Genomic DNA, 14,960 nt, shown 5'->3' with positions numbered 1-14,960 from the left:
TCCGTTTTTTTGTTCCACACAAAAGATTTAAGGAGTTCAAGAGCTCAAAACGTGCCCTGCATCAGCTACCTACCCGACGGCATTTCCCAAATGATAAAATAAATTTTTCAAGAGCTCAAAGCATACGCTTCATCATCTCGAACCTACCTACCCTACGCTTTTGCGCAAATGATTATATCATGATAGCAAATGCCCACATACAGATTTGGCAATGGCAATAACAGTTAGTATTCTATAAATTCTATCCTGTCGAGATGCCCTGTAATAAGTGTATCCGAACGTTCCATTGTTTTGTCATCTCATGTAAAAAGCACGTGTATCCGAACGATACATTGTTTTGTCCATAAATTTAGAGACATTTTGCTGCGCTCCTACTTTAACATCCTTGGTTTTGTCATCTCATGTTAAAAAAAAAGAAACATTTAATTGGAGAAATAAGAAAGTAATAAGTGTATCCGAACGTTCCATTGTTTTGTCATCTCATGTAAAAAGCACGTGTATCCGAACGTTACATTGTTTTGTCCATACATTTAGAGACTTTTTGCTCCGCTCCTACTTTAACATCCTTGGTTTTGTCATCTCATGTTAAAAAAAAGAAACATTTAATTGGAGAAATAAGAAAGTAATAAGTGTATCCGAACGTTCCATTGTTTTGTCATCTCATGTAGAAAGCACGTGTATCCGAACGTTGCATTGTTTTGTCCATAAATGTAGAGACTTTTTGCTGCGCTCCTACTTTAACATCCTTGATTTTGTCATCTCATGTTAAAAAAAGAAACATTTAATTGGAGAAATATTGAAACACTGCTAAAAGTGATTTTCTTCTCGCTGCTTACAATGCCGAGGAAAAGAAAACGACCTGACATAGGTCGCCGAAGTCGTGTAAATGTGCAACGAGCTACTTTACGCTCCAACCGCACCAATGACCAGCGAGATGCTGATAATGATAACAGTCGTACAAGTATGGGAGAATTACGTTCAAGAGTAAATAACTATCAAGTGGATAGGGGGAGAATGGAACGAGTTCGTGCACATCGATCACAACAGCAGCGAGCTCGGGATAACGAATTTAATCGATTCCGCAAACGCAATACTCCTGTAAACCTCGAACGAGGAGCATTTTCCTACAATCCGGAATTTGATTATAGTGCCGACAAATCTGTGACGATTGGAGAAATGTCAATCATTTGTCAACATTGTAAAGCATTAAAGTACAGTAGTGAACCTGCAGGATTATGTTGTGCTGGTGGCAATGTACAATTGCCTCAATTGGTTCCACCACCTGAACCTTTACACTCATTAGTTAATGGGATGGAAAGTGAGTCTAAACACTTCCTGGCTAACATCCAAAAATATAATAATTGCTTCCAAATGACATTGTTTGGTGCAACGCATATAGTACAAGACGGGTTCGTGCCTACTTTCAAGGTAGTATACCATAATTGTTTTAGTGAAATTCTAATTAGTATTTGTATCACAATTAATTTAACCAGTTCTTAAGCAATTACAGATACAAGGACAAATTCCTTCCATAATCCAACCGTCAAGCGAATCATTGTCCAACAACTGCAAACATTTCTTCACGAGAATAATGAATTAGTGAAGATGTTCAAAATGGCACTGGATCGGATGCCATCAGACAGCCATAATATTGTAATAAGAGCCGACAAAACACCTGCTGGAGAGCATGCAAGGAGGTTTAATTCACCGACAATAGATGAAGTGGCTATTGTCGTTGTTGGAGAGAATTTTCAATCAAGAGATATTGTACTTCATCGCCGGAACAATGAATTGGAACGTGTATATGAAACGCATAGAGCTTATGATGCTTTACAATACCCATTAATTTTCTGGCACGGAGAAGATGGGTACCATTTTAAAATCAAAATGGTTAATCCAACAACAGGTAATTAGATTATACAAAATAAAATATTTTATATGTTCAATATATAAATGTATTTTTTTATCATATGTACTTCCAGGTGCTGATACACACAAAAAAGTCAGTGCCATGAATTATTATGCATACAGACTCATGTTCCGTGAAGGTGAAGTAAATCACATTTTGATGTGTCAACGGCTCTTTCATCAGTATGCAGTGGACATGTACGTCAAAATTGAGACTGAAAGATTGACATACATCCGTCTTAACCAACAGCAGCTTCGATCTGAAGAGTACATTCATCTTCGCGATGCAATCAATGCTGACGGCAATGTAAATAATGTAGGAAGAATGACTATTTTACCGGCCATTTACATCGGAAGCCCGCGCCACATGCACGAGTACGCTCAAGATGCGATGTCTTATGTTCGAAAGTATGGCCGTCCATACCTATTTATTACATTCACCTGTAACCCACAATGGATTGAAATAAAAAAAGAACTGCTACACAACCAAACACCACTTGATAGGCATGACATCACAGCCAGAGTTTACAAGCAAAAATTAAAATCTTTAATGAATTTCATTACAAAGCATCGTGTGTATGGCCAAGTACGTTGTTGGATGTACTCTGTTGAGTGGCAAAAGCGTGGTTTGCCACATGCTCATATATTAGTCTGGTTGGTTGACAAAATAAGGCCAGAAAAAATTGATTCCATTATTTCAGCCGAAATTCCTGATGAAACGGTTGACCCAAAATTGCATACGATAGTAACTAAACACATGATACATGGACCTTGCGGAGTTTTCAACAACAGCTCACCCTGTATGATCGACGGCAAGTGCTCCAAACGGTACCCGAGAAACTTGCTTGCTGAAACCATCTCGGGAATCGATGGTTACCCATTGTATCGTCGGCGATCAGTTGAGGACGGTGGACGATTTGTAGATGTCAAGATAAAAGGACAAGATTTTCATGTAGACATTCGTTGGATTGTGCCGTTCTCGCCCATATTGTCCAAAACTTTTTAAGCTCACATCAACGTGTAACTCTGTGAAATCCATAAAGTACATATGTAAATATGTTAACAAAGGTAGCGATATGGCCATGTTCGCAGTAACAAACGCAAATGATGAAGTGTCTCACTATCAGATGGGTCGCTATGTAAGCAGCAATGAGGCTATTTGGCGCATATTTTCGTTTGCAATTCATGAAAGACATCCCACTGTATTGTATTTGGCAGTTCATTTAGAAAATGGACAACGAGTGTATTTCAACCCAAACAACGCTGTGGATAGAGCGGCACGTCCACCTGTGACCACATTGACAGGTTTCTTCTCAATTTGTGCAACTGATCAATTCGCTCGTACTTTGCTGTATGCTGATATGCCGCGCTACTACACATGGAACGCATCATCAAAGTCTTTTCAACGTCGTAAACAAGGAACACCACTTGAAGGATATGAAAATGTATTTGCCACAGATGCCATAGGCCGTATATATACAGTACATCCTAATAACGATGAATGTTATTATCTTAGATTGTTATTGGTGAATATTCCTGGTCCGACATCTTTTCAACAATTGCGAACAGTTGATGGACATCTGTGTGCGACTTACCGTGAGGCGTGTCAATTATTACGGCTGCTTGAAAACGATTCGCATTGGGATGATACGCTCAAGGATTCCGTGATTTCCCCTCAAATCTGAATGATTTGTGGATGAAATATAGGGATGACATGTCTGAGGATGTGTTGCATCGCGTGCGTTGTGAAACTTTGAATCCTACATTGGAAATTACGGCAGAGATTTACAATGACACATTGATCATAATAGAAGATATGTGTTTGTTGATGGCAAATAAAGTATTGTCGTGGTTGGGCCTGACAGCACCCAATCGTGCTATGCAAGATGCATTAAACCATGAGTTGCAAAGAGAACTCCAGTACGATACTCAAGCTATGACCGAAGCAGTTCGCACAACTGTTCCGCAATTGAACGAAGAACAAAGGATTGCGTACGATCGTTTAACACAAGCTGTAAACAGTGGGTCTGGGGGATTTACTTTCTTGATTCTCCTGGGAGTACTGGGAAAACGTTCCTAATTTCATTGCTATTAGCAAAGATCCGATCGCAAAATGAGTAGCCCTAGCGTTGGCTTCATCTGGAATAGCAGCAACTTTATTAAAAGGCGGACGAACTGCACATTCAGCCTTAAAATTACCATTAAACATGTATATCAACGAAACGCCAGTTTGCAACATTGCCAAAAATAGCGCTATGGCGAAGACTCTCCAAGTATGCAAATTGATAATTTGGGACGAATGCACAATGGCCCACAAGAGGTCGCTGGAGGCACTAGATAGGACGTTAAAAGATTTACGTGATAACCAAAACATTTTTAGTGGAGCTATGATACTGTTGTCAGGTGATTTTCGTCAGACTCTTCCAGTAATTCCTCGATCGACTGTTGCTGACGAAATAAACGCATGTCTAAAATCATCAAATTTGTGGCGGCACGTAAAGACGCTACAATTAATTACTAACATGCGAGTGTTTTTGCAACAAGATCAAACTGTGACTGTGTTTTCGAAGCAGTTGCTGGATATTGGCAATGGTAAGGTCGCAGTTGACAGCTCGACCGGATTAATGACTTTTCCCACAGATTTCTTTCACTTCACAGAATCGAAAAAGTAGCTTATTCAGCGTGTTTTTCCGGACATTAAACAACAATATAATAACCACGATTGGCTAAGTGAACGAGCAATATTGGCAGCAAAAAACAAAGATGTCAATGATCTCAATGCTACCATTCATAATTTCCTTCCAGGAAAGTTGTTTACGTACAAATCAGTTGACACGGCCACAAACCAGGATGACGTAGTCAACTTTCCTATAGAATTTTTAAATTCGTTGGACTTGCCTGGACTACCACCATATAATTTGAAATTAAAAGTAGGGTCAGTTGTCATCATGCTGCGTAATATTAATCAACCTCGACTTTGCAATGGAACGAGATTGGTTGCGAAGAAACTCATGAATAACATCATCGAAGCTAAAATAATCAAAGGAAAATACAAAGGAGAGGATGTCTTAATCCCACGAATACCTATGATTCCAACGGATTTGCCATTTGATTTTAAGAGGTTGCAATTTCCCGTGCGTCTGGCGTTTTCGATGACCATAAATAAATCGCAAGGCCAATCGTTGCAAGTTTGCGGAATAAACTTAGAGTTTTCCTGTTTCGCACATGGACAATTATACGTTGCGTGTTCGCATGTCGGAAAACCAACATCCTTATTTATTTACGCACCGCAAAAAAAGCTAAAAATATTGCCTACCAGAAAGCACTATATTAATTAACTGTATATGATCATAACTGTGTTGTATTTAATTTAAGCAAAGATTTGTTTATCATGTTCACAGTCCAGAAACGAGCACATCCAAGAAAATTTTAAATTTTTGTATATGAAGTGTATAAATATAAATAAATGACTTAATATGTATTAGTAACTCTTTATTTCCATCAACTTGGCTCCATCTACTTGGGAACCACTTGGCTGGCCAAGACATGATAATATGGTGGAAGTACAAGGCGACTCGGACAAATCTGATTCGATCAGAACATTATCAATGTTGAGCTGCTGGCTGTCTTCAATAACATCAATATCTACCAGAACATTCTTGATGTTGGGCTTTTGGCTGTCTTCAATAACTTGAATGTCCTGTATGTCTTCGGCCGATAAATTTAATTCACAGAATGTCTCCTCAGATGATGAAGATGGCATTGTAGAAACGTGTTTTGGTTTAGATAGCAGCTTTTGCTTTAATATATTTTTTTGTGCTTTTGCCCTGTTCACGCGTATTATTCGTTCTACATTCTTACCACAATTGGTACAAAATCTGAAGGTAACAGCGACTATGTTGTAGCATTCGTCGCATCTTAATAATAATTTAATATTTTTTATTTTTTTTCTGCCGTTCCATCCACTTTTTACGAAACGGACAATGCATTTTAAGGAGTTGAGGGATATATAGCTTCACTATAACTATATTATAGTTGTTTGAATTCTTTATTTTCTCGATGACAGATGTAGTTCTTTTCCTAACCATGGCCATCGTCAAAAAAAAAAACGACAGATGTAGTTTGATAGTTATAGTGTAAATATTTGTCAGTATTTACTCAAAAAAAATTGTCTATGGTAAAATGTCACTTGAAATGTTAACGTCTCTATACTATAATTCTTTAATATTCCTAAAAATCTAAAAGCAGCAAATTTCAATAAAATTAAAAAAGTATTGTGTCGTGTGTTTGTGACTTACTAAATATGCCTCCAATAATTAGGCGGTGCGAAGTTCGCCGGGTCAGCTAGTTTAAAATATAATTATTAACACGCGCACTTTATTTCACTTACTAATCGATGAGAGCAAATATTTAAGATGAACGAAGTTCTTTTTATGCACTTGACTCAGGTTGTTGTTGCCGTCGCTCCCACTCATTACACTGAATTCACATAAGCACGCTGATTAGCGGTTCTTATTAAGAATTGTTGTTACTTATGTTCAAAGTAAATTTGAAAATGTTCTCATTTCTGTTATGTACTTTACGTAAAAACCAGTATTTGTTATTCAAATTAGTATTTACTCGAAATTAGATAAATACCCGGGTATGAAAATGGGTATGGGTATAAATGGGTAAATACCCAGCGTTGGGTAAATACCCAAATCCCTACTTATGCCTCTTTTCTTTTGGTTGAACCCCAAAATATGAAGGATTTGTACTCACGCACTTACAGGTTAACGTCTTTTGTTTAAATTAAACTCGAGTACTGCGATTTCATATTATTTTAAGAACATTTTAAAACGTACAAACTTTATTTGTTAATAAAAATGATTATTACAAAAGTAAAACGATTAACAATTGATTTTGAAAAATATACTTTGATGATGATGTGACAAGCGTCACATAGTTTTTATAAAAAGTAAAAAGTTTAACAGTTAATTTTGAAAAAATACACTCCGATGATAAATCAATACGTCACATGCGTACGGCTACGCGTTCCCTCGTCAAGTCGTCATCTATCATTGGCATTTTCTGGTTCGTAGTCTGTTGTTCGAAACTTCTTGCGAAAAACGGTTTCCTTGTTGCTCAAACCCCACATATAGATAATAATTGATGCAAGACTATGGTGACATTTTTTTTTAAGCAATTAATCTTCTCTTTCAGATAGCATTACTATTTTATTTAATGAATTTCTTTTTTACGATAATATTAACCCTTTCTTTCAGATATTATTATGATTTTTATTTAATTAAGCTTTCTTTTATCATTATTTTTATACTCTTGCAACCAGTTGCTACAGCGTACTATAGTTTTGTTCACCTAATGGTTGTACATATCACATAAATTTAAACGAGACAGATATAGGATTATACGTGTATAAGTTAGCAACAGTAACATTTAAACACGCGCATCCGTTCTACTCGCAAAAGCGCTGACGATGCGTCTAGCGCAGTGTGGCGTGATTCTCTGGAAATCCAGCGGAACGTGGGAATCGATGTCAGCAGAACTGCAGGCACATTAAGTTATGTTAAGAATTATAAAATTTGTTAAGTTCAGAGTTAAGCGAGCGGTTGAACAATAGAGCTCGTAAGACCGGAAAAATAAAATATTTTTTTACTTTTGAGAAGTAAATTCATAACTGGCGCCCGAGGGAAAACAAAAGGCGTTAAGAATCCTTCTTCGGAGAACGTGGAGTGATAATAAAAACAACTGTGCTAGTGTGAGATCAGGCCCCTTAGTAGCAGAGCAAAAAGGACGGGTTGGACGCAAGCCAACTCATCAGCACCTATCAACATTAACAACCAACAATATCAAGAGGCAAAGAATGAAAGTCGTTATTGTATTGTAAGTTAAGTGATAATTACTAATTAAGAACATTAAGTGAAACCCAGATTGTGAAATTTTTTTTTTTACCAAACTAAAATTGAAATAAAACCTTTAAGCATTAATTTGTAAGTGCAAAAACTGAAACGTTATTGAAGTAGAAAAGAAACCAATACGTAAAGAGTAGTGGACAGTGAGCAAACATATAAAACGAACTCTTTAACAGACACAACAAAATAAACAATGTCGAACCCAAATAATCTGGTTCGTCCACCAGTAATCAGGGCGAATGATCCTGCAGGAAATTCAGGGTCAGCTAACGTTACAATAAACGAGGATGACCTCGTAAACCTAATAGGAAGGGTAGCTTTAGACGTGTTAAACAGGGAGGGGCCCAGCATAGTTAGGGCAACCCTTAACCCGAATGCGGGCTTAGCAGACACTTGCGACCAAACCATCAATATAGAACATGCAAGCAACTTATCAGATTTAGACAAGATAGCTGATATAGTAAAATGTTTACGCGAATTCTCGGGAAATCCCGCCGAATTCAATTCATGGAAAAAAGTGTAAATCGAATATTAAATATTTACGAAGCGAGTAAGGGCACACCTAAATTCTACGGAATCCTTAACGTGATAAGGAATAAAATCGTCGGCAACGCGGATGCTGCCCTCGAGTCATACAATACACCCTTAGACTGGGGTGCTATTTGTAAGTGTCTAACTTTACATTACGCCGACAAGCGTGATGTATCCACCCTAGAATACCAAATGACTTCTTTGGTTCAGGGAAATAGGTCAATTGAAGAATTTTACCAGGCCGTTTATTCCAATTTATCTTTAATACTTAATAAGCTAGGCTGTATGGAGGTGGGTAGCGAGGCTCGTAATCTTCTTACTCACACATACAGAAACAAGGCGCTAGATACGTTTGTGCGCGGCCTCAACGGCGACTTGCCTAAACTATTGGGCATGAAGGAGCCAATGGATCTGCCCCAAGCATTACACTTGTGCTTGAAGTTGGAAAATCAGGGATTCCGCACACGGTACGCACACAACACCAATATGGATCGTAGAGGGATGCAGCGAAACACCGCACCACTTTTACCTTCAAGAAATTTTCGGAGGCAAGTAAACCAACAAAATTTCTTCCCCGAAATTGCTTACTTACCACAGCCACAACCACAACTTATTTCACATAACTTTGCAAATCAAAGATTTGATCGGAACTTAAATGCACAAACACACTTTAACCAACCGCCTATGCGCCCCCCAAAACCGCCGGTGCCTATATATGAAACTTTGCGCTCGCGCCGCATTGACTATATGAACCGGCCACAAAATAATTAATTATTCGGCAAAAGGCCACCACAGACCACTTCTGAAAGAAATCTCAAGCCACAAAAGGCACAACGCAATTTTCATATAAGTAATACTATAAGCGCTACCTCGAACACTAACTCAGAAGATAATCTGAATGATTATTTGGGTGTGGTGGACGACAATATACAGGATGAAGGACAATATTACGAATATAGCGATATTAGTTTTTTAGGTTAAAAAGCTCTTCGTTGCCTTACTTTGAATGCCGCACGAAGAGCGGCGAAGTATTCAAATTTTTAGTTGACACTGGCTCCAGCCAGAATTATATTCAACCCAATTTAGCAAAAAAAGTACTAGAAAACAAAGATATATTCTTAGCGAAAACTATTGCTGGTGATAAAGGAATAAAACACCACACATTTTTACAGCTTTTTAATCAAACAGAAACTTTAAAATTCTTTATACTACCCCCTTTAAGAACTTTTCATTGCATTTCGGGCTATGATAGCTTTCGGCAGCTAGATGCTGTAATTAACATTAGAGAGGGAACCTTGACAATTAAAAATAATTTGAAAATATTAATTAAAGAATTAAAAACAGATGCAGTAAATGCTATCAAAATACACGATGACAACATTACTCCCCATCAAAAAATAGCTCTACAGAAATTGGTTTCAGAGCATCCTAATTTATTTTCAGAACCGGATGAACGGTTAACTTATACTCCCAAAGTGTGGGAGAGATCAGAACGTCATCCGATTCTCCAATATATAGTAAGTTTTATCCATATCCAGCATCGCTTAGAGGCGAAGTAGAGAAACAGGTGGAAAAACTACTAAACGATGGCATTATAAGACCATCCAGATCCCCCTATAATTCCCCTGTGTGGATCGTGGCAAAAAAACCCGATTCCAGTGGAAATAAACAGTATAGGTTAGTGATCGATTATAGAAAATTAAATAGTTTAACTATAGCGAATAAATATCTGATACCCGAAATAGAAGGTATGTTATCGCATTTAGGCAACAATTCATTTTTTACCACGCTAGACCTCAAAAGTGGGTTCCATCAGATCCCACTAAAGCCATCAGACATAGAAAAAACGGCATTTTCGGTGAATAATGGGAAGTTCGAGTTTACTCGGCTACCATTTGGGCTGAAAAATGCGCCCGCCATTTTCCAGCGTACACTTGACGATATCCTCCATGAACATATAGGCAGGATTTGCTATGTGTATATAGATGATATCATAAAATTCGGAAAATCTGAAGAAGAACACTTACAGAACCTTCGAAAAGTTTTCGAAACTTTAGAGGAAGCAAATATGAAGATTCAACTAGACAATTGTCACTTTTTTCAAAAGGATGTAGAATTTTTAGAATTTATAGTATCACAAGAGGGCATTAGAACCAACTCAAAAAAGGTAGAAGCAATTACTAATTTTCCCGAACCCAAAAATATTAACCCTTTGCCGGGCAAGACCGTCTGCAGACGGTCTTTACATTATCTGAATTTAAGTTCAAACAGCATAGGTGTCGTGTGATATTGGTCTCTAGTTCTTTGGTTTTTAACTGAATACACACAAATATTACGCAAAAAATGATTTCAACGCTATAGTTTAAAAGTTTGGTGAATTCAAGTAACACCGAAAGTGAAAAGTGGCATCTTAATTATCGTGAAAACTTATCCCATTACAAAAATTAAAAAAAGTGGTTTCCGGTGGTCAAATCGAGTTGGGAATTTTTCAGGTAAGTAGTCATATTGCTCATTTCTAAAATTTAATTAACATATAATCTCGAAATATAAATTTCCGAAGATTTTAAGAATATAGTGAAAACCGTCTCTGGACGGTCTTGCCCGGGTAAGGGAAAAAATATATTACCGTAGCTGAATCGGTCAGTGTATAACCAATGTGGGGTGTTCACTTTTTAATTGCTTTTTAAATTGAAAAATGTTATTTATATATAATTCCAAATTTTTTTTCAGAAAATGGAAGAGTTCAGACATCAGAAAAAAAGAAAATTTTGTGCGAAAAAGCCACATGAGTTCACAGAGGAAGATAAAAGAAAGCTTAAATTATCTGCAATGACAGATGAAGAAATCGAGCAATTGATGAACACAACTCTTTTGTCTGATGAAGAATCTGAGTACGAAGACGATGACAACAGTATAGCTGACCCGGAGTATGTTGTTGATCAGATATCACCTGAGGAAGACCAAATCATAGACGACGTTTTATTTGAAATGAACAACTGCGTTGTAGGCAACGAAGTTGGGTTGTCGTTGAATTTTAGCACACTTAGTGGTGTCTCATCAGAAGCAGTAGAACCGATTCCGTATACATCCATAACTAGTACAGATGCAGAGGCTGCAACCACTACCAAAAAAGCGAATAAGCCACGGAGGAGGCCACATTCGCCGCTACCAACAACTGAATCGACTGGCCCACAAGTAATACCATCATCAGGCGGATTTACAGGCTCAAACTTGGATGCCATTGACAAGAGTTCGATTGAGTTCTCAAATATCTTATGGCGACAAAGATCTATGAAAATGCATATGAATGAAATTGCGTTCCGTGGAGATTCTAGGTTACCTTATGCCGTCAGAAAGCTTAAGAACCCGATTGAGTTTTTAAATTATTTTTTGACTGATTAACTCATAGCCGTAATTGTTGAAGAAACCAACCGAGCAGCGCGGTCAATAGACATAAATACCCAGTTCATAACTAATTCTTCACAGATTCGAAAATATCTTGGCGTTTTGATGTTTATGTCTATTTTTCGCTATCCAAATATAGATGCGCACTGGAGTGAATTTGGATTTAGACATTTACCAAATGCTTTGCCTTGGAAGAAATTTGTTGCAATTAAAAAGCATTTGTCTTTTTCTGATAAGAGTAAGCGCATCAAAAGAGGTGAGCCAGGGTACGATCCATTATTTCGAATAAGGAAAGTTATTGATTTTTTCAATGAACGCTTCGATTCCGTTCCTAAACAAGCTCGTTTATGTATTGATGAACAGATGTGTAAAACAAAGGCCGTGCACCATTTACGGCAATATATGCCAAACAAGCCCAATAAATGGGGTATAAAGCTTTTCGTGTTGTGCGACAGCAATGGATATGCATACCAGTTTGAGGTATATAATGGTGCTGATGATAACACTATTTTACCAGGCACACCAGATCTTGGAGCCACCAGCAATGTCGTCATTCGGCTATCGCAAACAATTCCTGATTTCGTGAATCATATTCTATACTTTGACAATTTTTACTCATCACTGCCCCTAATGGTTTATTTACGAGCTCGTGGTATATTTGCTTTAGGTACCATTCGAGCCAACAGAATATCAAACTGTAAGCTACCATCCGATTCAGATACTGAGCTGGGAAAAGTGGATAGAGGTTTCGCAGTTTGGAAAGACACCAAAAATGTTCGGCTATGCTCAACTTATGTAGGTGTCGAACCATTTGCAAAAGCGAATGCTGCTATCCAGCCATCGAAAATTCACAGATATAATAGAAAAAAGAGAGAATACATTGAAATAGATTGCCCACAAATCATTCGTGAGTACAACTCTCACATGGGAGGTGTAGATCTCATGGATTCATATATGGGCAGAAACGGCTTGTATATTAAAACCATGGATACAATGACTAGCATATTCTATCATCTACTAGACATGGCTGTTACCAATGCTTTCATTCTATACCGTCGAAATAAATCATCTCTTGCAGAGGAAGAAAGAAAAGAAAAAGATTTGACTCTATACCAGTTTCGTTTACAATTAGCAAAATCGCTGTGTGCTTCTACCGACAAACAAACGGTTGGACGTCCATCAAGCGGATCGCAGTCATTTCTTAGCAATAACACTATTGGTAAACGAGCAGTGCACCCCGTAGAAGAAACAAGGTATGATCAGCTCAACCATCTTCCAGAGTGGGGTTCAAAGAAGTCGTGTAAACTTTGTAAGAAATCTGATACGCACACTTTTTGTACAAAATGTAAGATACATTTATGTTTTTCAAGTACTAAAAACTGTTTCAAAGACTATCATTTGAATGAATAATTAAAAACAACACAATTTAATACTTTTACCGGCCTTTATGAATCATTTTGTTGGAACAAAACTAGTTTCTTTCATCGTTGGTCTATAAAATACGCCTTGGTTATTTCTTACCCTTTGTCGGGCAAGACCGTTTACAGACGGTCTTTAATTTTTTGCACCTGGCGTCCCAACCAATGAAAATTTTTGAAAATGGTTTTCAAATATAAGTTCACCACACTAAAGTCATCCTAAAACCAAAATTACCAAAACAAGAACCCTTTTATTTCTGTTTTGTTCGTCTAAGGGTTAAAGAATTGCGTTCATTTTTAGGCCTATCCGGCTATTATCGTAGATTTATTCGCGATTACGCGAAATTAGCAAAGCCATTAACAATCTTACTAAGAGGCGAAGAAGGCCGAATTTCTAAAAACAAGTCCGCAAAAGTACCGATTGAATTCAATGAACAAGCTAAAGAAGCATTTCAGAAAATTAAAAATACATTGGTTTCGGATGAGGTAATTTTATCTTTTCCAAATGACGATAACGATTTTGAGCTCACAACTGATGGCCGTTCTTTCCCAAAGTGGAAAACCTATTTCCTTTATTTCGCGAACTTTAAGTAAGGCGGAGGAACATTACGCCGCAAACGAGAAAGAAATGCTAGCCATTGTCTGGGCATTATCCACTGTACGGAATTTTTTGTACGGGCACGCTAAGGTCAAAATCTTTACAGACCATCAGCCCCTAACTTTTGCTTTAAGCAACAAAAATACAAATAGTAAAATGAAACGATGGAAGGCAGAACTAGAAGAGTATAATCACGAAATATTTCATAAAACTGGTCGAACTAACGTTGTGGCTGATGCACTATCAAGAATTACAGCACAGCAACAAATAAATTCAATGTCGGTTATGACGCATAGCGATGACAGCTCAGGTCAAAACTTAATTCAATTCGTGGATGTACCTATCAAGGTCTTCAAAAATCAGATATTTTTCAATTGGTCTACAGAATCAAGCTATAAATTTCAAATTGTTTTTTCAACTATTCGCCGTCACACTATACTAGAAATAGAATTTTCCGAGGAGACAATCATATCTTTATTGAAAAAATATTTAAACCCTTCAGTAATAAATGGGATCAGCGCTCCCGAACCAATAATGGGAATAATACAAGAAGTTTTTTTCAATCCACTTCAATAAATATCGTATTAGGTTTGCACGAAGAAAGGTAGAAGATGTATTAGAAGAACAAAGGCAGGAAGAAATTATCATAGAAACACACAGAAGAGCTCATCGTAATGGTAGAGAGAATAAATCTCATATACTAAAGAAATATTTTCTCCCCAGCATGAATAACAAAATAAAAAAAATAGTCAAACAATGTAGTATTTGTAAGTACGATAGACACCCTAATAAGTCCATCTTAAAAGAGACACCTATCCCCTCATATGCAGGACATATAGTGCATATAGATATTTACAAAACGGAAGGAAATCTCGTGCTCACTGCTGTCGATAAATTCTCAAAATATGCGCAGGTAAAACCAATAAAATCAAAAGCTACTCAAGACATAAAAGAACCTCTAAGGGAACTTCTCTTTCAGTTTGGAGTACCCAAAACCGTAATTTTTGATAACGAAAGGGCATTCAATTCAGCGACTATTACTTTTATGTTGGAAGACATATTAAACATTCAAATTTTCAAATCCCCGCCATATAAAAGTACAGTGAATGGCCAAATCGAGAGATTCCATTCAACACTTTCCGAGATTATGCGTTGTCTAAAAGCCGAAAATCTATGCTGTCTATGAAT

At 37.3% G+C, this 14,960-nt stretch overlaps 1 protein-coding gene across 1 annotated transcript in view; it reads right to left on the bottom strand.

The window, feature by feature from the left end:
* The window catches only part of LOC126764052 (aminopeptidase N), a 507,747-nt gene that overhangs the window by 62,843 nt on the left and 429,944 nt on the right, over positions 1 to 14,960 (bottom strand). The gene's annotated exons all lie outside the window — the stretch shown is intronic.

The sequence above is a fragment of the Bactrocera neohumeralis genome, unplaced genomic scaffold (assembly GCF_024586455.1).
Source record: "Bactrocera neohumeralis isolate Rockhampton unplaced genomic scaffold, APGP_CSIRO_Bneo_wtdbg2-racon-allhic-juicebox.fasta_v2 cluster09, whole genome shotgun sequence".
NCBI lineage: Eukaryota > Metazoa > Arthropoda > Insecta > Diptera > Tephritidae > Bactrocera > Bactrocera neohumeralis.
This window is presented reverse-complemented; position numbering and strand designations above follow the sequence as displayed.